Source organism: Manacus vitellinus, unplaced genomic scaffold, assembly GCF_001715985.3.
Source record: "Manacus vitellinus isolate BGI_N305 unplaced genomic scaffold, ASM171598v3 scaffold_78_pilon, whole genome shotgun sequence".
Taxonomy (NCBI): Eukaryota; Metazoa; Chordata; class Aves; order Passeriformes; family Pipridae; genus Manacus; species Manacus vitellinus.
The window spans coordinates 2,011,528-2,033,195 of record NW_021940807.1 but is presented as its reverse complement, the minus strand read 5'-3'; the positions used below and the strand labels follow the sequence as shown (position 1 = coordinate 2,033,195).

Sequence of the window (21,668 nt, the reverse complement as noted above, 5' to 3'; positions counted from 1 at the left end):
CAGGAAAAACCGCCCTGGAGCTCCTGCTTTGCTGCTCCCCCAGGCAAGGCTGGCCCTGGAAGAGGTGGTGCTCCTCTCTCCAGGCTGGTGGCTGGAGCAGAGAGCAGGTGAAGGGTGGGGAAGGGGGTCTGAGCACCCACTGAGGCTTTCAGGCTTCTTTGCAGGAGCAATGGTTAGCAAGAAGTAGGATGGGAGTGCATGGGAAGCCTAAGTCAGGTGGCTTTCAAGAAGAAAACCTCCATCCTGGTGCTCCAAGGAGCACCTCTCATCCCTGCTCCATCCGTGGGGAGCTTTGGCATTGCCATCCCAGCAGGGTCAGGACTCTGGGTGTCTGCTGAGGTGGAAATGGGGAGTCAAGGCAGAAGGTCCATCCAAGGGATGGAGAAGGAAGCCACAGCAGCAGCCAAGGCATGGAAAGGATCAGATCCAGTCTCCGAGGGCACAAAGCACGGGAAGATGTTTAGATGCATTTCATTTAAGGGGAAGGTTGGGAACCACATGGTTTATCAGGAACTTTCATCCCTGGTCCTGACAAAGCAGGATATTCATCCTGCTGTCAGACCTCTGGTTTCCCAAAGAGCTTGAATGGACGTGGAGGGCAATTCCTGCTCACTGGAGCATCTGGAACCAACAGCCCTCAAGGCTCTAAGTTATAAACTAATTACTCACCGACAGTGATACATTATATATTAATTACTCATACACAGTGGTAAGTTAATTCACTGCTTGGAATTAATCATCTGAGAGGGGCAAGTGGAAAAGCCCTGTCAGCTAAGTCAGGTCCAGGGAAAACCACATCCTTGTGAGAATAAGCCACACCAGGGAAACCAAGTTTTGGGAGGCATTTTGGGGAAATAAGGAGTTAAATTATCACGATTTATCACAACCCTGGCTTCGTGCTTCAACTGCAGCACACGGCACAGCAACAACCTGCACTCTCAAAGGACAGAGGGAGCTGGTTTCAGAGGAGAGCACCGGGGCTGGAGATCTCCAGAAACCCCCAGCCTCCCTGGAGATCTCCCATTGGGATCCCTTTGGGAGGGTGAGAACATGCACAGGCTGAGGCCACATTATCCCTTCGTGTTGCTGGGGTTGGGTTTGGCCTCCAGGGATCTCCTTCCCCTCATGGTCCTTCACGTCTGGGCACAGTGTGGTGGGGGTCACCTCGTGGTCACCTCCAAAGGGGTCACTGGATGGTCTTTGGGTGCATCCCCCACAAGGAGGGACCCCACAGCTTCCAGCACATGTCTCACCACCTCCTAAAAAACCAGCCCTGTGAGATCCATCGGGCCTGAGGGGCGGCCACCAAGGTCTCATTCCCATCAAAGAGCTGTGCTGAAACTCCCGCCCGCTCCAGCCGGTGCAGGACGGAGCTGTGGGGAAGTATTATTAGTTATTCAAAAATAACCAGCTGAGAACAACTTCCAGGCTCTGCAGGACTTCAGGCAGCAGCTCAGAGATAAAAAGGCAGCTCGGCGTGGTCCCGGCCCCGTGGGTCACACAGATTTTCCAGGCCCTTTGCTTTCCGACCGCGTGGGTTTATTTACAAACACAGCAATTGCTGCCTGGTGGAAGTTTTTTGGGGGCATCTGTGCTCCAGGCAAGCCAGGCAACATCTGCTCCTGCTCCAGCTGAGGCCCAGCCTCTCCAGCCACCCCAGTGGCAGGGACTGAGTGGTTCCCACCACCAAAGCATCACCCAGGGAAGGAGGCAGGAGGCTGGAGGCAGAGCCACAAATGAATGTACAGGGGAAACCCGCCCCTGCAGCATCCCATGCCCTCAATTTAATGCTTGGCATCGAGAAAAGGGGAATGAAAGAGAGGAGACAGAGGGGAAAAGATGTGATGAAGCCTTGTATAATTCTGGCTGCCGCTGCTGGGAGTCACCTCTGCAGGTCACCTCTCCCCCAGGCACCGTTTGTGTTTCAGAGCAGGGATCTATACATATTTATTTAAATGTCCCATTGAAATAAATAAGTGCTGTCACAAATGATAATGAGACCTGGTGTAACATCTCCCTGCTGCGTCAGTGCTGAGCAGGGACCATAATTGTCCACTCTGAGCACAAACCTCCAAAGCTCTGCACTGGGTTGTGCTGACAGCTCATTTTCTTCTCTGATTTCCCCCTTCTGGATATTTATTTGTTCAGCTTTTAAGCTGAATGAAATGAAGACACATTTTGCAAATGATAAGCCTGTTTTTTTAAAACATGACCCAGGAAGCAGCATCACTGACTTGGGACAAATGTCACAAAACTGAAATAAATTAAGAATGTCAGGTTTTACCTTGTTGGAAATTGAGATTTTGAGGTGACAGAATTTCATTCCTGAGAAGCAAAAATGCTTGAACACCACAAGTGAGGGCAAAGGCTGAAGGAAATCTTATTTTAAATCTTATCTTTTCCTCTTGGATTAACTTCTCTAACCTTTTCTCCCTGACTCTCAGACGTGGGATGCAGGACAAATCCTCACCCTTGGTGGCTGTGGGTGCCATCCACTTTGTGAGGGAAAGTATGGCAAAGGACCTGCTAAAAAAGGAATACTGGGCTTGGAAAATACTGTGATCTTTTACACAGTCTTAAAGTTCACTGAACTGTGTTATTTATTTGACATTTGTAGTGGCTCATTCCCAGGCAGTCCTTGGTTGACAGAACCAGGTAAACCTGCAGAGAACACCAGAATGGTTTGGGCTGGGAGGGACCTTAAAGATCCTGTAGTTCCAAACCTGGATGTCCCAGGGATCTGCCCAGGAGATGCAGAGCAGAGAGAGGAGGGAGCAGATGGGAATGGCCCCAGTGCTGTTCAACTCAGCCATGCCAGCCAAGGACTTCCAGGCTCCCTTTCCATCCCACCACACTCCCAACTTAACGCAGGAAAACATCTCTTCCTCCTTCACACAGAGCTCTGGGGGTTCTCTAAGACTTGGGACTAATCAGGGCTCCCATCCCCGGAACTCAGCCAAAACTTTAGGGTTTGGCTGAGTTCTCCTAAAAACCCAATTCACAGGCAGCAGAAAAAGCTGCGCCAGGGGCTGCTGCTAAAATCTGCCCCATCACAAACCTCTGTGAGGACCTTTCAGGACAGAGGTGACAACAATCCCAGTGCAAACGTGTCATCTGGGTGACAGAGAGACAAGGGCTCTTCCTATTCACCCTCAGGTTGATCTTTGGATGAACCCAGGAAGGTTTTGATCTGGATCAGGATGATGTGGTTGGTCTCTGGCTCTTTGCAAGAGAAGATCTGATCTCACACATTTTCCCAAAGCCTGTGGGGATTTTGGCTGCTTAATAAAGGCTGTTTGGGCACGAGGTGAAGGCTGTTTTCTTCTGTCCACTCTGCAAATGTAAACTCGGAATTTCCATGGAATTTGGGCCATGGTTGTGCCTCAGTTAGCCCAGAAGATGGGTCAGAACATGGAATTTCTATGAATTTCTGCACTGGTTTCTGCCTGGAGCAAAAAGCCAATGCTGTTAGCAGAAAGAATAACATTTATGCTGGAAAACAGGGAAAGGTTTCCTTTGGATATCACTGACTGATAGGTAAAAGCACTTCACTTTGAAAACGACCAAAAAATTAATCTGATATGGTTAAAAACAATAAGATCTAAATTCCAAAGCGCAAAAAAACCAGAGGAAGCATTTAAACCTGGGCTGGAGAGCAGAAGGGATTTATTCCAGCCCTTCCCAGCTGCAAATTTCGCTGTGATGGACACATTCCTGAGATAAATTTCAGTGTGGAAAAAAAAAATATCTCTTTTTTTTTTTTTTTCAGAGGGGAACCTTTCTGCTGAAGTTTTCCAAGGTGGTGAGATAACACAGGGGAGGCCCTGAAAGGTGGCAAGAAGGGACTCACGGGGAGCCCCGGGACGTGGCTCAGCAAAGCCCTTTTATAGCACTTTTTCCCCCCCGTGTCTATTCCTGCTCCAAAGAAAATATTCTGCCTCAATAGCCAGGGGTCAAACGGTGCAATCATTCCCCTTCTGTATTTGCTTCCCTTTCCTGAAGTAGCTGGAGGAGGGATGGGAATGAAGGGCCATGTCCAGCCCCGCCCGTCGGGGTCACCCCCGGCGTTAGCGCTGCCCACCTTCCTCCTGCAAACCCATCCTGGCTCCCTGAGCTCTCATAACAGGAAGCAATAAACTTTCCAGCCTGTGAAGCCAAGCCAGGCTTGACTTGCTCCAGACTTTCCTGAACTCGTACAAAAAAAAGAGTGACAAAAAAATAAAATAAAATAAAATAATAAATTCAATTAAAACCCGGAGGAAATCCGTCCCCGCGCAAAGGTCACGGCACGTCGTCTCCTCCCTCCCTGCTCCATGTGGACATTCCTCCATCCACAGTTCACCCAGCAGAGGTGCCTTAATGCAGGCAGGGGCAGAGGAAAAAGGTCAGGGTGCATGGGAAATGTTGGAGAATGCTGGAAAAAAAAGGGCAAACAGACACGGTTTTGGCCGTTCCAGAAAGGTGTGGGTTGGTTGGTTTGTTGGGTTTTTTTTCCCTTTTTCCCTAACACCTGTGGATAGGCAGAGATGGTGTGTGGGGAGGGAGCTTGGAAGAGCCCCAGGAAAAGGGGGCAGGAGAGGTTGGAAGCTCAGCCACGGCTTCTGGGCTCCATTCAGGACCTGCTGGGTGAGGTCCCTGACTGTTGCCAAGCGGATAAAAGGAAAATTTTCCCCTATTTTTCAGCTGCATGAAAACCATATTCCCAATGTCAGTGCAGGAGGAGGGAAGGGGGGTGGGAGCAGCCAGAAAGGCCTTAGGCAGAGCTTGAGGGTAAAGGCAGCAACCCCCCAAAGTGGAGCAGTTGTGTCCTCTGGATCCACACAAACAAAGCACAAGAAGGATGTGGAGCTGTTGGAGCAGGTCCAGAGGAGGCCACGGGGATGCTCCAAGGGCTGGAGCCCCTCTGCTCTGGAGCCAGGCTGGGAGAGCTGGGGGGGTTCACCTGGAGAAGAGAAGGCTCCAGGGAGAGCTGAGAGCCCCTTCCAGGGCCTAAAGAGAGCTTAGAAAAGAGGGAGAGGGATATTTTATATTTTATATTTTATATGGGCAGATTGTGACAGGACAAGGGGAATGATTTTAATTAATCAGGGACACCTCCCACTAGCCCAGGTTGCTCCAAGCCCCATCCAACCTGACCTTGGACACTTCCAGGGATGGGGCAGCCACAGCTTCTCTGGGCAACCTGTGCCAAGGCCTCCCCACCCTCACAGGGAAGAATTTCATCCCAATATCTGATTTAACCTTGTCCTCTGTCATTTTAAAGCCATTCCCCCTTGTCCTGTCACTCCAAAGTCCCTCTCCCACTCTCTTGGAGTCCTGTTGGGCACTGGAAGGGGCTTGAAGGTCTCCCTGAAGCCTTCTTTTCTCCAGGCTGAACAATACCAGTTCTCTCAGCCCTTTCTCATAGGAGAGGTGCTCCATCCCTCTGATCATCCTTGTGACCTTCCTCTGGTGTCCCAATCCCACCATCCAGCACTTTGGAAAGTGCTCTGCTTGCAGGACCTGAGCTCAGGCAGCAGAACTTGGAAGATAAGACAAAATCTTATCTGGCCCATGGTATGCAAAACACCAAGCCTCTCTGAGAATCCCAACATTTATCCCTGGGACATCTGTTTCCCAATATTTTGGCTTTGGAGAAGCCTCTGACTTGCCAGGTCAGATGGAGCCATAAGAGTGAGGCTGCTCCGTGATCCGAGTGTTGTGCAAATGGGGACAAGGGCTGGGGACAGCTGCCAAACCCTCCCTCCACCACAGGAACCCATCCCTGTCCCAGATAAACTCTGCTGCAGAGCTGCCACCCCAAATCACCCAACCACCCTCCTGAGCTCAGCCCTGGACACCAGACCCCTCTGCAAAAAATCCAACATCAACTTCAAAAGGATACTGAAGACAACAAGAAGTTGCCCAGAGAGGTTGTCACTCCCCACTCCTGGAGGAATTCCAGGTTGGACAGGGCTTGGAGTAACCTGGGACAGTGGAAGGTGTCCCTGCCCATGGCAGGGGGTTGGAACTGGATGAGCTTTAAGGTCCCTCCCAACCCAAACCATTCATGATTCTATGAAGACAAGAAAGCAAATGCCAGAGCAAAGGTTCCAGAGACTGAGATGGCTCTTTATGGCCCATCTCCCCATTATTAATTAGACCTAAACATAATTAAAAGGGAAAAGAGAGAGACTCGAACGGGATAAATGAGGAAGCAAAAGGATGGGATGTGCTCTTGCCAACTGTTCTTAGATAACAGAGAAAACAGAAAATAAAGGGGAAAAAAAAGGAAACATTATTACTCCAAGTGCTTTCCTATCCTTCTGGCCGGGATCCCAGCACCAGCAGGGATACTCCTACCCTGCTCACCCAAATATTCCCATACACCATCATCACCAGTAACTATTAACTGTAAAAACCACTAATAAATGATTAGTGATTATGCACAGATTTAATGACAGAGCTGTATTTTCATGCAGAAAAGAGGAGGATGAGGGAGGAGTGCCCGGAGCAGTGCCTGGGGGAGGGACACGGTACCTTCCCGGAGCCCGGGGATGGAGCATCGGTGGAGCCTGGACGGTCTGATCCAAAGGGAGCACGGGCTGGGAAAGGGATGGGAGCCTTCCTGGATGTGCTTACATAGGTGGGCCCCCCCCTGCTGACGCTGGAGAGGTCACAGCTCCTGCCTGACCTCTGTAGCCAGCGCGTGCCCCGTGCCAAGAAGGGAGACCACATGTCTCCTCATCCCCAAAGTGTGCAGGGCTGGAGGGGATGGGGTCAGTGTCCCTCCGTCCCCTCTGGAGATACTTGAGGTGGGACAGGTTGCCCCAGGCTGGCAGCAGGTGGGATTGGAGGCCTGTCCCACCTGGCCCTGGGGCCATTGCTGAAGCAAAGGTTGGGCTTCTGGGGATGTGCAGTGCTGGAGGTCCGAGCCCTCGGGCTTCCAGTGGGGCACTGGCAGCACCTTCTGCATGCCCTCCACCACACTGGGCATGGGCACAGACCTGCCTGTCTGCCAGGCTGGGCAATGACCTGTCCAAACCCTTCATTGGCACCACCAAATCCTCCACCACACCATTAAATCCTATACCACATCACCAAACCCTCCACCACATCACCAAACCCTACAATGGCACCACCAAACCCTACACCACACCATTAAACCCTACACCACACCATTAAACCCTACATCACATCACCAAACCCTCCACCACACCATTAAATCCTACACCACATCACCAAACCCTAGACAGGCACCACCAAACCCTACACCACACCATTAAACCCCAAACCTGAGCCAGCACCACCAAAACCTACACCAGTACCACCAAACCAATGGCAAACCCTACAGCAGAACCATCAAAACCTACACCAGCACCACCAAAATCTACTCCAGTACCACCACACCAACGGCAGCACCACAAAAACCTACACCAGCAACCCCAAACCCTCTAACAGCACCAAACCCATACCAGCACCACCAAACCCTTCACCACACCCCCAAACCCTTCACCACACCCCCAAACCCTACACCAGCATCCCCAAAACCTCTAACAGCACCAAACCTATACCAGCACCACCAAACCCTACATCACAGCACCAAACCCTACATCAGCCCCCACCAAAACCTACCCCACACTGGTTGTGTCCCTGCTACCCAGCAGCCAGGAGGTCTGGGCACCCTCAGAGGACCATTATGGGATGGCACCTTCCTCTCTGTAGCATTGCCCCCTCCCCATCGTGTGGCCCCACTGCAAGAATGCACGATCCCTTAGAGCCTGAATCCTTAATGAACACACGGGGCTGTGCAGGTCACAGAGTCAGAATCACAGATTCCTTAGGGTTGGAAGGGACCTCTGGAGATCATCCCATCCAACCTCCTCCCAAAGCAGGGTCACCTGGGGCAGATGAAATGGGAACGAGCCCAGGTGGGTTTGGGATGTCTCCAGAGAGGGAGACTCCACGCTCTCCCTGGGCAGCTGTTCCAGGGCTCTGCCACCCTCAATGTAAAGAAGTTCTCCCTCGCTTTGAGGTGGAACCTCTTGTGGTTTAGTTTATGGCCATTGCTCCTCATCCTGACCAAAAAAGGTCCCCAGCCCTGAGGTGAACGGCCCCGCTCGCTGCCCCTCCTGAAGCAGCAGCAGGTTGTGCCCCCACATGAGCACACACTCCCTGCTTCCCAACAGGCTGCTCCAGGGAACGAGCAGCCATAAAAAGCTGGAGAGAAGAAAGGATAATACGGAATCCAGCTGTGAAAACAAGGACTGAGTCCCTCTGGGCCCACAACCTCCCTCGGCCAGCGCCGATCCCGCTCCCCGCGTCCTTCCCGCCCAGGTTTGGTCATGAATGAGCTCGCTGAGGCGGAAGGGGAAGGAAGGAGGATGTGGGAGGAGGAGGTGGACAGCCCTTCCATGCCTGTGACACAGCTGTGGGACTGAGCCAGCAGAGCTTGGGGCTGACCCACAGCCCGAGACAGGAGGGCAGCGAGGGGAGGTTCCTCTCTCTTTGCTCATACAAGTGGTTGGTCCTGAAGGCAGGGATGTTCCCAGGGGAGTGCCAGGTGCAGGTTTTCCCAGAGAAATGAGCAGCTCAGGTGAGTCCTGCCCTGCTCACACCAAACCCTCCACCACCCTGGGGATTTGGAGGGGCTCCTGCTGCCAGGGCAGGTACCCCTGGCACCACCAGGCCTCGTGTTTTCAGATAGTTCCCAAGCAGGGATGCCTGAAGCTCCACTGTGAGGCTGGGGATGGGACACAGAGGATGTTACAGCCATGGTTTAATTCACAATAATACTAAAATCCCCCCATGATTTGCAGAAAGGCCCTCCCCAGGCTCCCAGTCTCTCGCTCACATTTCTTCCACGCTGTCTGTCAGCCCAGAGCTGGTTCAGCATCCTCTGCTAAGCTAAAAAAGACATGGAAAATCCTGTGGAAAGAGGGTATTTAAGAAAAAAGCCCTGATTCTCCTTCACTTTGTGGTAAATTCACCCTCAGAAATGCCAAGTCAGGGGCTCTGGCCTCAGCCAGCTTTTTGGGACACATCTAAGGTTGCTGCTGCTCAGCTGAGGTCCGTCCTCTCTGCTGTGGTGGTCACTGGCTGGACACCCAGCCCACCACATGTTGGTATTCCAGGAAACCCCTGGAGAATTTTCTGGGGTGAAAAGCTGCAATTAGTGACCCTGACTGAGCTCAGCCGTTACCAGAAGCTGAGGAAGGAAGATGAAGTGGTGGGAGGCTCTTCTCGAAAGTTCACTCTTTCCATCTCTGGTTCTTTCCCTCCCTTCCTCTCCAAGTCATCCTGCCTTTACCCTCCAGACACAAATAATTAAGAAACCACACCACCATCTGTGCTTCTGAGAAATGTGAAGAAGCAACAAGTTAAGGAACATGAACCAAACCCCCAAATTATGTTCTGCAGCGCTGCAGCTCCTCTGGAGCTCGTGTTGGTGCTGCTCAGCCAACTCTCTGCTGTTTCCAGGGTGTCTCCAGGCAGAAATGAGCAGGAGACCCCTATTCCCACCTCTTCCAAAGGCAAGAGCACAAGGAAGATGTGTTTTTGCCTTCTCTGGAGCACTAAGAGTCCTGCAAACCATGAGCCCTGATCAGCAGCAGGGTGGTGATGGAGCAGCCCTGTGATGGAGGGTGGACAAGACATGACGAAGGAAGGGACTTGCCTGCTGGGAGATAATATCCAAACCAGGCCCAGGACGTGCCATGAGGGTCTCTCCCATGGCACTGCCACCCTGTCCCATGTGGGACTTGACCCCAGCCAGCTGCATTGTTGCCTCCTTAGATGTGCCTCCTCTGCCCTGATGAACCATCAGAGCATCTCCCTGCCACGATCCCAGGCTCCACGTTGTGTCCACCCCTATGGTTGGCCCCAAAAAGAAGCAGGCCTCCTCCTGGCACCCCTAGTGCCACATCCCACCACCCTCAGGATGCAGATCCAGACCCTGGCCAGCCCTCGTCCTGCTGTCCATTCAAAAAGTCCTCACTCCACCCATTTCAAAAATCCAGCTGACCAAGTGGGATTTCTCCTTTGGCCAGAGCCCTTCTTTTCTGCTCTTTATTTAATTGCCAAGAATTTCCAAAACCTGGTGGAAAATTAGAGAAGCAAAGCCACCCCTGCCTCAGAGCACAGTGGTTTCATTTCCTGCCAGCCATCCTCTGTCAGGCACTGAGAGCAAAATACTCCAGGCCTTTCCAACCCCTAAATCACCCTGTTGGACTCGTAATGGGGGGTGGCTGAACTACACCTAGTTCCACCTATTGAAATGAGGGGAACAGGCTCCATCCCACAGGAACTGACCCCTCTGCTGTCCCTGATGCCCCTGGAAGTGCTGATGACGTGAATTTCCAGAGGTGTTTGCTGAGGCTGGAGCCAGTGCAGAGTCGGGGGTGGAGGGTTTGTGAGCTCGAGGGGCTGGAGACGGGACGTGGGGAAACTCGACCCCGGGGAGAAGCCAAGAGGGAATTTTGGCTTTGCTGGAGAATTAGCTCTGCCAGACTAATCATGGAATCGTAGGATCATTAAGGTTGGAAAAGACCTCTGAGATCATCAAGCCCAACCATTACCCCAGCATTGCCCTGTTCACCACTAAACCACATCCCCAAGTGCCACATCCACACCCTTTTTGGACACTTCCAGGGATGGTGACTCCACAACTGCAGCCTGTTGCAGTGCCTGACCATCCTTTCAATGAAGAAATTTTCCCTGATATCCAAACTAAACCTCCCTTGGTGCAAATTGAGGTGATTTCCTCTTATCCTTTCACTTGTTATCTGGGAACAGAGCCCGACAACCCCCTGGCTGCTCTCACCTCCTTTCAAGAAGTTGTGGAGAGTGAGAAGGTCCCCCCTGAGCCTCCTTTTCTCCAGGCTGAGCTCCCCCAGCTCCCTCAGCAGCTCCTGCTGCTCCAGCCCCTTCCCAGCTCCATTCCCTTCCCTGGACACACTCCAACCTCTCAGTGACCTTCTTGTCATGAGGGGCCCAAAACAGGACACAGAATTCCAGGTGTGGCCTCAGCAGTGCCGAGCACGGGGGGACAACCCCTGCCCTGGACTGAGCAAGGTGTTTGTTGGCTGGTTGTCCAGGGTGCTCTGCACATCAGCACATCTGCTCCAGCCACAGAATCAGAGAGTATCTCAGATTGGAAGGGATCTGCAAGGAGCATCAAGTCCAACTCACTTCACTCATCACTGAAGCCCTGGATCCAGAAACACCTGACGTGGGCACTGGGCTTGACAGGACCAAGAAAGGGGGTCACCTTGGGGGTCACCCATCATTCTGTCACATGCAGCTCAGAATTCCACACACACAGCCCATCACCTGCCCTGAGAAATCCTCACTTCCCCCAAAAGCTCCAGTGCCTGCCCAGATTTCTGCCCAGCTCCCGACTTCTGGAATTTCAGGCGCTTTCACCCGTGATCTGGGGAACGACTGATTTTATCCTCTTTCATGAAACACCTCCATTAATCTAGGCAAGAGAAGGGGAACTGGGGACGTGCACTGGAAGGGGCTGGGTGAAAGCTGCTTCCCTGGGCAGGTCTGTTTTTGAAGAGCAATGACCAGAAGTGAAGACCAAATCCCGCATTCCTCGGCGAAGGAATCCGGATGATGTCACCTCCTGCCTGGTGGCAGGAGCTGCTCCTGCCCACCACAGCTCCCTCCAGGCAGCCCCTGCCTTTCCTCCAAATATTTGTGTTGGCTGGTTTGTTGGAAGCTTCCCACGACAAGGAATAACAGCAGGATGGGCTCTCCTGCTGTACCAGCACGTTGACAGGGGCCACGGGTTAATGGGGATTCACGTGTGTCAGCCAAAATTTCACTGCCAGTAGCAGAAGTGTGTGTGTGTGGGGGGGGTTGTTGGGTTTGTGTCTTTTTTTTTTTATTCTTTTTTAAATCTGTGTGGTGCACTGCAGGCTGAGATATATCAGAAATCTCCTAAAATAGAAGGCTCCCTGCTCCACTAAACCACTTGGAACCAAATTCCCTCGATTTTCCAGCTCGTGCGTGGAGATTGGAGGCTCAGAGATGTGTCCTAATCCTGTGGCTTTCTCTCCCTTCCTTCCTATTAGGATACACCTAGTAGGATATATCTACTGGGATACAGCTACCAGGATGCCTAAAGCAAATCAGGATCTTTCCTAACCAACTGGCCTGGAATAAAATGCTCTTTTGCCTGGAAGGGGAGTCCCAGTAGATGTTTCTAGGAAAAGGGTTGCAGGGGTATGGAGCAACTGTGAGGTGGGGTGGACCATGTGCCATGGTCTCCTCAAAGTGAAAAGATCTTTCCTGGCATCCTCCAAGACTGGTTTTAATGCATTTGGGTGGGATTTAGATACCTAAACTGGGGTGTTCAACCCTCCCTGGAACCAAGTTCAGCATCTTCCCTGTGAGGGTGGGGAGGCCCTGGCACAGGTTGCCCAGAGAAGCTGTGGCTGCCCCTGGATCCCTGGAAGTGTCCAAGGCCAGGTTGGACGGGGCTTGGAGCAACCTGGGATAGTGGGAGGTGTCCCTGCCCATGGCAGGGAATTGGAACAGGCTAATTTTCAAGGTCCCTTCCAACCAAAACCATTCTGTGACGTTAGGATTCCATATTCTGTGATCTGCCTGGCCTCCAAGGGCTGGTCTGGGACTCAGCTCAGTTTCCAGCTCTTCTCTCCCCTCTAAACCTCTCCACGTGCTCTCAGGAACCAGGAGAGCAGAACCACGCCCTGTCCAAGATGTGTCATCCCCCTGCAACTCTTTCCTGCTAGTTCACATCTTTAACTATCCTTAAAAACACCCACCCCACACCAAGGTGCTGCTCAATCACCTGCTTCTCCTCCTCTCCTGTGATGCTGGAGGAGGGAAGGTGGACACAACCAGAGGGATCAGGAGCTGATTGTAAAGTAGGTGTCTTATGGATAAAGACCTTCCTTATGCTCTAAGATAACCCACTGCTGGCACATGAGGAAGTTTCACACTCTCACACCTTGGGAGAGGGGTAATCCTGCCCTTCAGTGGAAAAAGAGCAGCAGGAGGGTGTTTTTTGTGAGATGCTCGTGAGGTTCAATCACTCCAAACCCCACAGGTCTCACCAAGCCCCTGATTTTACCAAAACTTGGGCTGTGTCACTGAGATCCCACAAAGACACAGGGAGAGGAGTGATGGGGTGTGTTTTTAACACCAGCTTTGCCCCATATCTGTGGGGGTGAGCTGGTTTGGGTAATTAAAGAAGCACATTTAAGCGACTGCCTCCTGCAGCTGCTGATCCTCTCGCTCTGCCCAGCTGTGAGCACGGACAGGAGCCCCAGGCACCACGGTCTGTCCCTCTCAGTGCCAGATGTGACCTTCACTGGCACGATGGATCCCTAAACCTGGATGGATCCCACCATGCTGAGGGATGAAATCATCTCTCCTTCCCCACGGGGGACTTCAGCCTGCAGTAACCTCTCAAAGCCAGGCATTTTGCAGCAGCTCTAGCCCTAAATCAACCCTTCTCCTTAATTTAGCACGGGACTTTCATCACTGCTCTGTTGTTTTTAAGCTCTGGTGATAAAAGGTTTCAGTGAATATTTCAAACCGTGCATAAACTCCACCCTGCCAACACAAACACCATAAAAAGCACTCCCTATAAATCTGACCTCACCCTCACTACTTGCTATTAAAATCCTCTGGAACGGCTCAAAAAGTGCCAGGAGGCTCTGCAGCCACGAGATCCGGGAGACAGGGACTAGAGCTTGCAAGAAGGGAGCTGCCCGGAGCAGAGTTTCCTCCTCACCCTCCCACCTCGGGATCTCCGGGAGAGCTCCGCTCCTGGAAGATTAAATAAACGAGCTCCACCCCCACACGTGTCCTGGCTGGCACATGAAACCTCCAGACACGGAATTTCTTGCAGAAAGCTGCCCTTCTGCCTTGGCTCAATCCCTCTCCTCCTGTTTTCCGGGGCATTCCCTCTCTGCTGTCACAGCCAGGAGTAAGGTTATCCCACAAAACTGGGAGCGCCCCACTGACCCCACAGCTCAGGGCTGACACAGGAGGTCAAACCCTACGTTTGGCACTGGAGTTGTCCCTGATCTGCAGGCACAAACAGCCTTGGCCAAACCTCACAGCAGCCCCGAGGGCCGAGGGAGGGCTGGAGCAGCCCCCAGGCAGGGACCAGCCCCAGCTCTGGTCATTTTGCCACGGGTCCCGCCCCCTAAAAGACCAGCCCGAGCCATCTCCCAGGCTGGGGCCAAAGCAGAGGGCACAGCAGTGCCCCTGCTCTCCCAAAATCGCGGTGACACACGGTCCCTCTCCCCACCCCGGGGGTGTCGGGAGAGCTTTGCTCTCCAGCCGGAGCTCCTCACCTCTCCGCTCCCACCGGGATGCCGGGCGGGTCTCCACGCCCCAGACAGAGCCGTGGGATGCCTCACTCTCCACCAGCCCAGCGTTCCTCGCTCCGTGCCACATCCACGCTCCGCACACCTCCGGCCCCATCCAAGCAGCCGCGGCTGATCTCACCCGTCTCCCTCCGGCCCCGCCGCACGGAAAACGCTTTGTCTGGGAATTCTGCAGCCCCAGAGCCACCACCTCCCACCAAGCCAAGCCAAACCAAGCATGCAACGCAGCCCCACTGCCAGGCAGGCTCCCCGCAGTGCCCTTGGAGGAGCGGCGGCAGGAGCGGCTCCTCCCGGCCGGCTGCTCCGGCAGCTGGAGCATCATCACACGGCATCATCCAGCGGCTCTCCCCGGAGCCCCGGCACAGCTAATGGGTTGTGACATCTGGGGTGACCCCTAAACACCTACCAAACCCAGCATGGAGTGTCCCTCACACAGCCCCTGGGGGCTGAGGTCAGCACAGGGCCCTGGCCCCGGCGCTCTCCCCTTTCCCGGGAGATCCAACCACAAGCCCCGGGAGAAGCCACGGCTCTCCAAACGAGGCTGTTTCCACAGGAGGGGTTGCTTTGCGATGCCCGTGGCATCATCTTTCCCCCCCTCTCCTCCTCCCCTCCTCTTCTCCAGCGTCTCATCCTTTCTATCAGCCTTGATCTGTTCTGACTCGGAACTCTCCAGAGCCGGGGCTGGCTCAGCATCCCCCCCTCCGGGAGCCACGAGGTGCTCCCGCGTCCCACCCATCACCAGAGGAGAGCAAAAGGGCTGCTCTCGTGCTGCACAAAGGCCCCGGGGCGACCTGGCAGTGCTCGCACAGGCCACGGGGTCAGCGAAAACACAGCCAGAGCCGGGGAGACATCGCCTGCTCTTGCATCATGTCACTGGAGAGCGGCTCCTCCCCGGGGCAGGGGGGAGGCAGGGGGAGCTGCCTGCCCTGGAAAGGAAACCAGGACATTCATTCCTTAGCGAACCTGGTTAACTGTTTCTGTCTGGGAGCGCGGAGGAAAGGGCTGGGCAGAGCACTGAGCGAACCCATTGTCCCCGGCAGGAAAAAAAAAAGAAAAGGGACGATAAAAACGCGCCTGGAGGAATTTGGCTCGGGATGATCTTTGAACCGGCTTCCAGATGCACGGCAGGGTGTTCTCTGGGGCCAGAACCCGTTGGTTGGGGTCGTGGGTTGGATTAACTCTGTGTTGATCCAGAGGAGGGATTGAAGCACCCAAAGTTGCTCAAGGCTGGGCTGGAGCTGGAAGTGATGCCTCACCCCAGGTGGTTTGGCCACAGTGGGGGATAAACCACATTTCTGGGCTGTTTTCCCATGGTTTTGTCCACGTACACCCCGCTGGTGGGCTCGCATGTGCCATCAGTGGCTCGTTGCCTCCCTGGCCTCCACCCTGTGCTTGAAAGGCCCCTCACACAAGGCAGACACTGGTTCAGCTCCAGGCCCAGCTCGTGTTCAGGAGGGAATTAAAAAGGGCCAGAAATAATGTCTTTGGGAGATGCCAAGATCCCTCCATCCTTGCTCTGTTGAAACGGACCTTATCTCTGAGGAAACGGGGGTGATCTGTGTCCATCCACCCAGAAAAGAGGCTCTTGGGACCACCCTGGCCCCTGCAGAGGTGCCACCCTGTCACCCCCACTGCTCCCAGCTGGTGGTGGCATCTCCCAGGGCTGAGGCTGTTGAGTGTCATTAATGATTGGGGTGGTGGGACCGAGCTTGGGGCCAGTCCCCCTCGGGGGGTGTGTTGGGGGTTCTCAGCAGACAGCTCAAAAACACACCAGGAAAGGACAAGATGCAGCCAGGAAAGAATTCAAATGGATATGAAATAAGTCTCCCAGACAAACAGTGGCACAGGGAGCTGGTGGGATCTTCACCTTGGAGACAACACGGCTGGACAGGACTCCAGGCAGCTCCATCCAACATCAGAGCTGGCCTTGCTCCCTGACCTGAGGTGCCTTCAGCCTCTGCTGAAGGGATCTCAGCCCTGAGATCCCCACCTTGCTCAGCATCTCCCACATCTCCACATCCACTGGGAAAAGCTGCCGCCCTCCCCAGGAGGATGGAAAAGAAGCAAAAAGTCAGAACACGGAGGAGGGCGTGCAGCTCTTGGAGGAGCTCTGCTGACCTGCTCAAGGGCTTGGCTCATCCTTGTGAAGTCACCTCACTCCTTAGGGACAGCCCAGGGCACACCTGAGGCTGGGACAGGGGATCCCCACCTCCTGAGGGTGCAGCCAGAGCAATGAGGGGACAACCCACAGCACCAAAAAAAAAGGCCGAGGCAGGGAGAGAAACAAACTGCTCCAGCAAAGTTAGAGGTGGAATAGCAATTTATATTCATTTATAGGATGGGGCTCCTGATTTTCCTTCCATTTTCCCCGTCTTCTGTTCCTGCAGCCCCAGTTTGCAGTGATGATGTGCAGAAATCCCACACAAGCTCCCTTATTTTCCCTTTTCCTGGCACCGAGGAGCAGGAACCACGTGGATTTACAGGGTTGCTCACCACGACTTCCAAGAAACAAATCAGGTCAAAGGGAGCTGTGCAGCCTTAAAAATGACCCCTGGGCCGGTTGGATGAACACTGGGTGGAAGAATTCCAAAGAAACCCTGAATTACAGGAGAGGAGAGTCCTGGGACCTGCAGGAATACCACTCCACCTCCACAGTGGATTGCTGGGCAAGGAGGGGTTTCCTTCTTACACACACTGATAAAAAAAGTCTCCTGGTATTTTGGTCTTGGACAAGACCCAAGGATTGTCTCAGAAATAGCTCTCAGAGCTCGCAGGAGGAGCACAAGGCTCAGATTCCCCATCAGCCTCATGTCCCTTTCTCCCCTTCCCACCCGCCAGTGACTCACTGGAGCTGGGTTAGGATGGATTTCCTTCCTCCAGCTTCCTAAGGAGGCTTTGGACACAGGACAGATTGCCCTCCTGTGGCATTCCAAGGTAATTTGGGGGAAAAGGAGATGATGTCTGTAGCCTCCTAAGACTCTTGTGTCCCTCAGGTTGGAATATGGGGTTGTTTACTCAGCCTCCCACCAGGAGAGCGCACGACACTCTCCCATTAAGCACAGCTCAAATCAATTAATTAAGCCAAGCTCCTGTGCTTGGGATAGATGGGAAGGGCATTTTGGGATGGGAGGAGATGGAGTTTCCAGCAGGGGAGAGAGAAATGCCTGCTCAGGTGTGACCAAGGAGGGCTCAGGAGCTCCTTCCAGCCCCCCTTTCCTGAAAACCCTTTGGACAAACGCTGGTTGCACCCAAGTTTGCAGAGGTCTGGAGGTAGAAGGGACGTAGCTCAGGGTCACCCATTAACCCCAAGGAAGATCTCAGAGATTTAAAAAGAATGGGACTAATAAAGGGGACAAAAACGCAGCAGCATCTCCCCATGAAGCTCTTCTCAGGGCTTTGAGGTGTGGATGGGGCATGCAAGTTGGAGATCCCACTCCAGAACATCATCCTGGGTGTTGGGTAGACAAGAGGAGAGTTTTCCCTCAAGGAAGGGCTGGTTGGCCAAGAAGAGGAGGCCACCAAGGAGCAGGTGCAGCTCCCACTGGTGGTGATGCTCCCCGTGCCTCGGTTTCCCCGGCTGACAGGAGGGAGCACATCCTTTGTGAGGTGTTTTTGGATGTGGGGATGAAAAGCGTGGAAAATCTGTTTTAAAAACAATCCAAAAGCACCTCACAGAGAAGATCAGTGGACTTGTTGTCCGTGGGTTAGAGGCAGCAGCTGCAAATCCACATCTTCTGCTGGGATGAGCTCCTGTGCCCAGAGTCCTCCTTAAAGACCTTGTGATGCAGGAGCAAAGGGATCTAAGCTGCTGATCCCAAAGGAAGCAGGATGCAGACCCAAAAACTTGCAGAAACCTCAGAAGTGTAACTCAGGACCAGCAGGAAAACCAGACCCTGAAGTATCTTCCTCTCCCCACCTCTGGTGGTCTGAGAGGGGAAGGAGGTTTGGGGCAGGGAGAGGCCAGGAGGTCCCAGAGCACAGAGGGGTTTCACAGGATCCCAGAATGGTTTGGGTTGGAAAAGACCATTAGGATCATCTCATTCCAACCCCCTGCCATGGGCAGGGACACCTTCCACCAGCCTGGCCTTGGACACTTCCAGGGATCCAGGGGCAGCCACAGCTTCTCTGGGCAACCTGTTGCCAGGGCCTCCCCACCCTCCCAGCCAAGAATTCCTTACTTTTTCCACAAGGAAAAAGCTAAACCACCAGCAGCTTAATCCCAAACCTCCAGGAGCTGGATTTGCAGTGCCCTGGGTGCCGGGGGATGGTTTACACCCACCAAGAGCACAAACTGCTGCCAAATAGGGATGTTGAGGCTCTCACCGCCGGCAGGAAAGGCAGGACACGAACGTCAAGTCAAAACGAGCACATTTCCCACCCAAAACGACGGGAAAAGGGCAGAAAATGAGGAGCAGGGTGGGAGCAGAGCGGGGTTGAAGCAGAGGGAGGGGATCTGTGGAGCGCTGGGAATCAGCCAAGCTAAAAAAACTCATCAGCGAAATAAAGCGGGGAAGGGAGGGGGGGGGGGAACGAAATAAAACAAACTGAAAAGTAACATACAGAGAATCTCCGGGCTCAGTCCTTCCCAAAAACGTCCCATCCTGGCTGGCTGTGGATCCCTGTCCCTGCCCGGTGCCGCGGGCAGAGCTCCCGACGCTTCTCCTCCCTCCCACACCCCTTCGAACCCTTCGGGCTCTTCCCGCTGATCCAGCCTGGAGATGGTGACGTGGAGACCTCCACTGGGGGAGGCTTCCCGAGCCGGGAAAGCTCCTCTGGATCTGACACTGCAAACCCCCGGACGCCAAGGATTCCTTAATTTCCTTTTATTTCTTGAATTTCTTTCAAAAAAAAAAAAATCCCATTAAAAAAAAAAAAGAAAAGGGAATGTGGTGAATACTTCCAGAGCCAGTGCTTATGGAAAAGTAAAAAAAAAATCGAATAATTCAAATAGTCCAAAGGTTTAGGGCTAAAAATAGCAGGAAGAGCTCCTGGGAGCAGGGAAGCGGAGGTGCTGCAGCAGGATAAGGAATGCTTCCTTCTTGTTTGGAATTTCTTTGCCTTTCTGTTCCAACAGCACTGAAGCCGAGCAGAAAATCGGCTGCAAACCCCCCCCGTCCTCACAGCTGCAGGGACAGACCCCAGCACCACCAAAAAACCTGTTTCCCCCCCCCAATTTTCACATCCGAAGCAGAGCCAAAACTTTTTGGTGTTACTTTACAGTTAAATATTTTCAGTTAAATACTAAAAATATTTAACTGGCATTTAACAAGAGGCTCCTTGCCAGCACCACCCCAGCTCCTCTTCATCCCTCTTCTCCCTTCCCAGCCCTGTTTTGCAGGGAAGGGGGGACAGCTGGAAGCACTGCTGGGCTCTGTGGGCAACAGCTGGAAGGGAAAACAGCTGGCAGGGGACAGAGGGGACATTTCCCTCTTCTCCCAGCCCCTCCTGCTCCCTGCCAGAGGGATTTTTTTTCCCCCTGTGCAGCTCTCTGGTTGCAGGGGGGAGGGGATGTTGCCCCTCACTCGAACCCAGGGATTAAATAACTTCCCCCATCCAGAGGCAACAACCCTCTGGCACATCACTGGCTGTTCCTTCCCGTTGCCAACTCAGATGATTTTATGGCTGATCTCACAAAAATTGATGTTTTCCTTAAAGGCCCCGGGTTGGGAGGCGAGATTTGGCTTCCAGGGGTCCAAACCAGAGGAGTTTTACTTACTGCACTTTAAGAAAATCCTAACTCTTGGCAAATCCAGCGTGAAGAAGACTCTAAACCTCCAAAAATCTCGTGGTTCTCCGACCTCCTAATCCTACATGACCCTACAGCGTGTCTTAAGTGGCTCCCACCATGTGAAACTGCTCAAAATAAGTTGTTTTTTCCTGGTTTAAAAGGATTTTTGAGAGATGTCCTCTTCTCCTGGGATGGGGAAGCCAAGTTTTCAGGCTCTTATTTCATTTTTTTCAAGTGGGTTTCTGCTCTCCAGCTGCTTTGGGCAAGGAAGAAGCTGGGAAACAACCTGGCTGATGGTGCAGAGGGGGGATGTGTTCCCAGGAGGAATTTTCAAGAGGAAATCAGCTCATAGGATGCTCCAGGGATAGAGGAGGAGGAGGGAGAAGGGAGACATCACCACAGCACTTGCTCCTGCAGCTGCTGCAGCCCTTGACACGCTCACAAGCCCAAAGCTCAGCCCAAATCCCAGGGTTTCAAGCAGATTTTGGGGTAAGGAAAACACCCTCACCAGAAAACATGTAGGGAGATGCTTTTTGGAGGTGCCCAGCTCGAAAACAACCTTAAATATGCTCCTAAAAAAAATCTCAGCCCTGCTTTGTATCAGACCCAGAGCAAAGTCTCATTCAGCCTTGTTTAAAACAGTCCCAGGCAAAACCCTGGCTCTGAATTTTCAGGGTTTGTCCAGACCCCTAAGAAGAGCCGGGTTTCTGTGGCTTAAGCTCGTATTTAATGCAAAAGGTTCTGTATAAAAAGAAATAAGATCATTTTCATGGCTCTCAAAGTTGACTTTTTATGGGATATCTAAAAAACAGGGTCTCTAAAAAATATGATATCTAAAAAAATGATATCTAAAAATATATATGCAATATAATGTATATTCAATATAATGTATATTCAATATAATGTATATTCAATATAATGTATATTCAAAATAATGTATATGCAATATAATGTATATGCAATATAATGTATATACAATATAATATATACACAGTATAATAGATACACAATAGATACACAATATAACAGATAGACAATATAATAGGCAATATAATATATACACAATATAATAAATACAATATATTATAAGGATCCATGAAGGAGTGACAAGGCCCCCCCGGGATGAGGAGCAGAGCATCCTTTTGCTCCCAAATCCCCAATTTCTCCCTCCCAGTGCCACCCCCAGGGTCCCACCCCGCTTGGGAATGACAATTCCAGCCATACCTTTCCCAGCCAGGAAAAAAGGGGCCTCTGGGCCGAGGGGCTTCACCACATAACCAGAGACCTCCGTGGGGAGAAAGCCCTGCAGCAGGACCAGCACAGCCCTGCAACAAAGGCAAGGAGGAGGCGATTATTCCCGGGAATCTCTCTGCCAGGCACAATACGGCAGCGTTTCAGTGTCCTGCTCAATGGCACCATTGTCCCCCCTGGAGCTGCAGCTCCTATGTGGGATGGCACGGGGTGAAGCTTCTGCTCCTCTGAGAGCTCCTAAAAGGCTTCCTCCTGTCGCTGGGGAGGAGCAGGAGGTTTGTTTTCCTTTTGTTTTCCTCCCAGGGCAGGAGGGATCCCGGTTTTCCCTTGCCAGCGCTGCT

At 52.7% G+C, this 21,668-nt stretch overlaps 1 protein-coding gene across 2 annotated transcripts in view; it reads right to left on the bottom strand.

Moving 5' to 3' along the window:
* GJC2 (gap junction protein gamma 2) overlaps nucleotides 1-21,408 on the bottom strand; it is a 32,150-nt gene extending 10,742 nt beyond the window's left edge. Inside the window, exon 1 of one of the 2 annotated variants that reach the window (XM_018084931.3) lies at nucleotides 21,301-21,408. The gene's annotated coding sequence lies outside the window, so the exon portion shown is untranslated. Of the gene's footprint in view, nucleotides 1-18,908; nucleotides 19,007-21,300 lie in introns of those variants that run through there. The other variant, XM_018084930.3, reaches the window with a different exon arrangement.
* Between the last annotated feature and the right edge of the window lie 260 nt (nucleotides 21,409-21,668).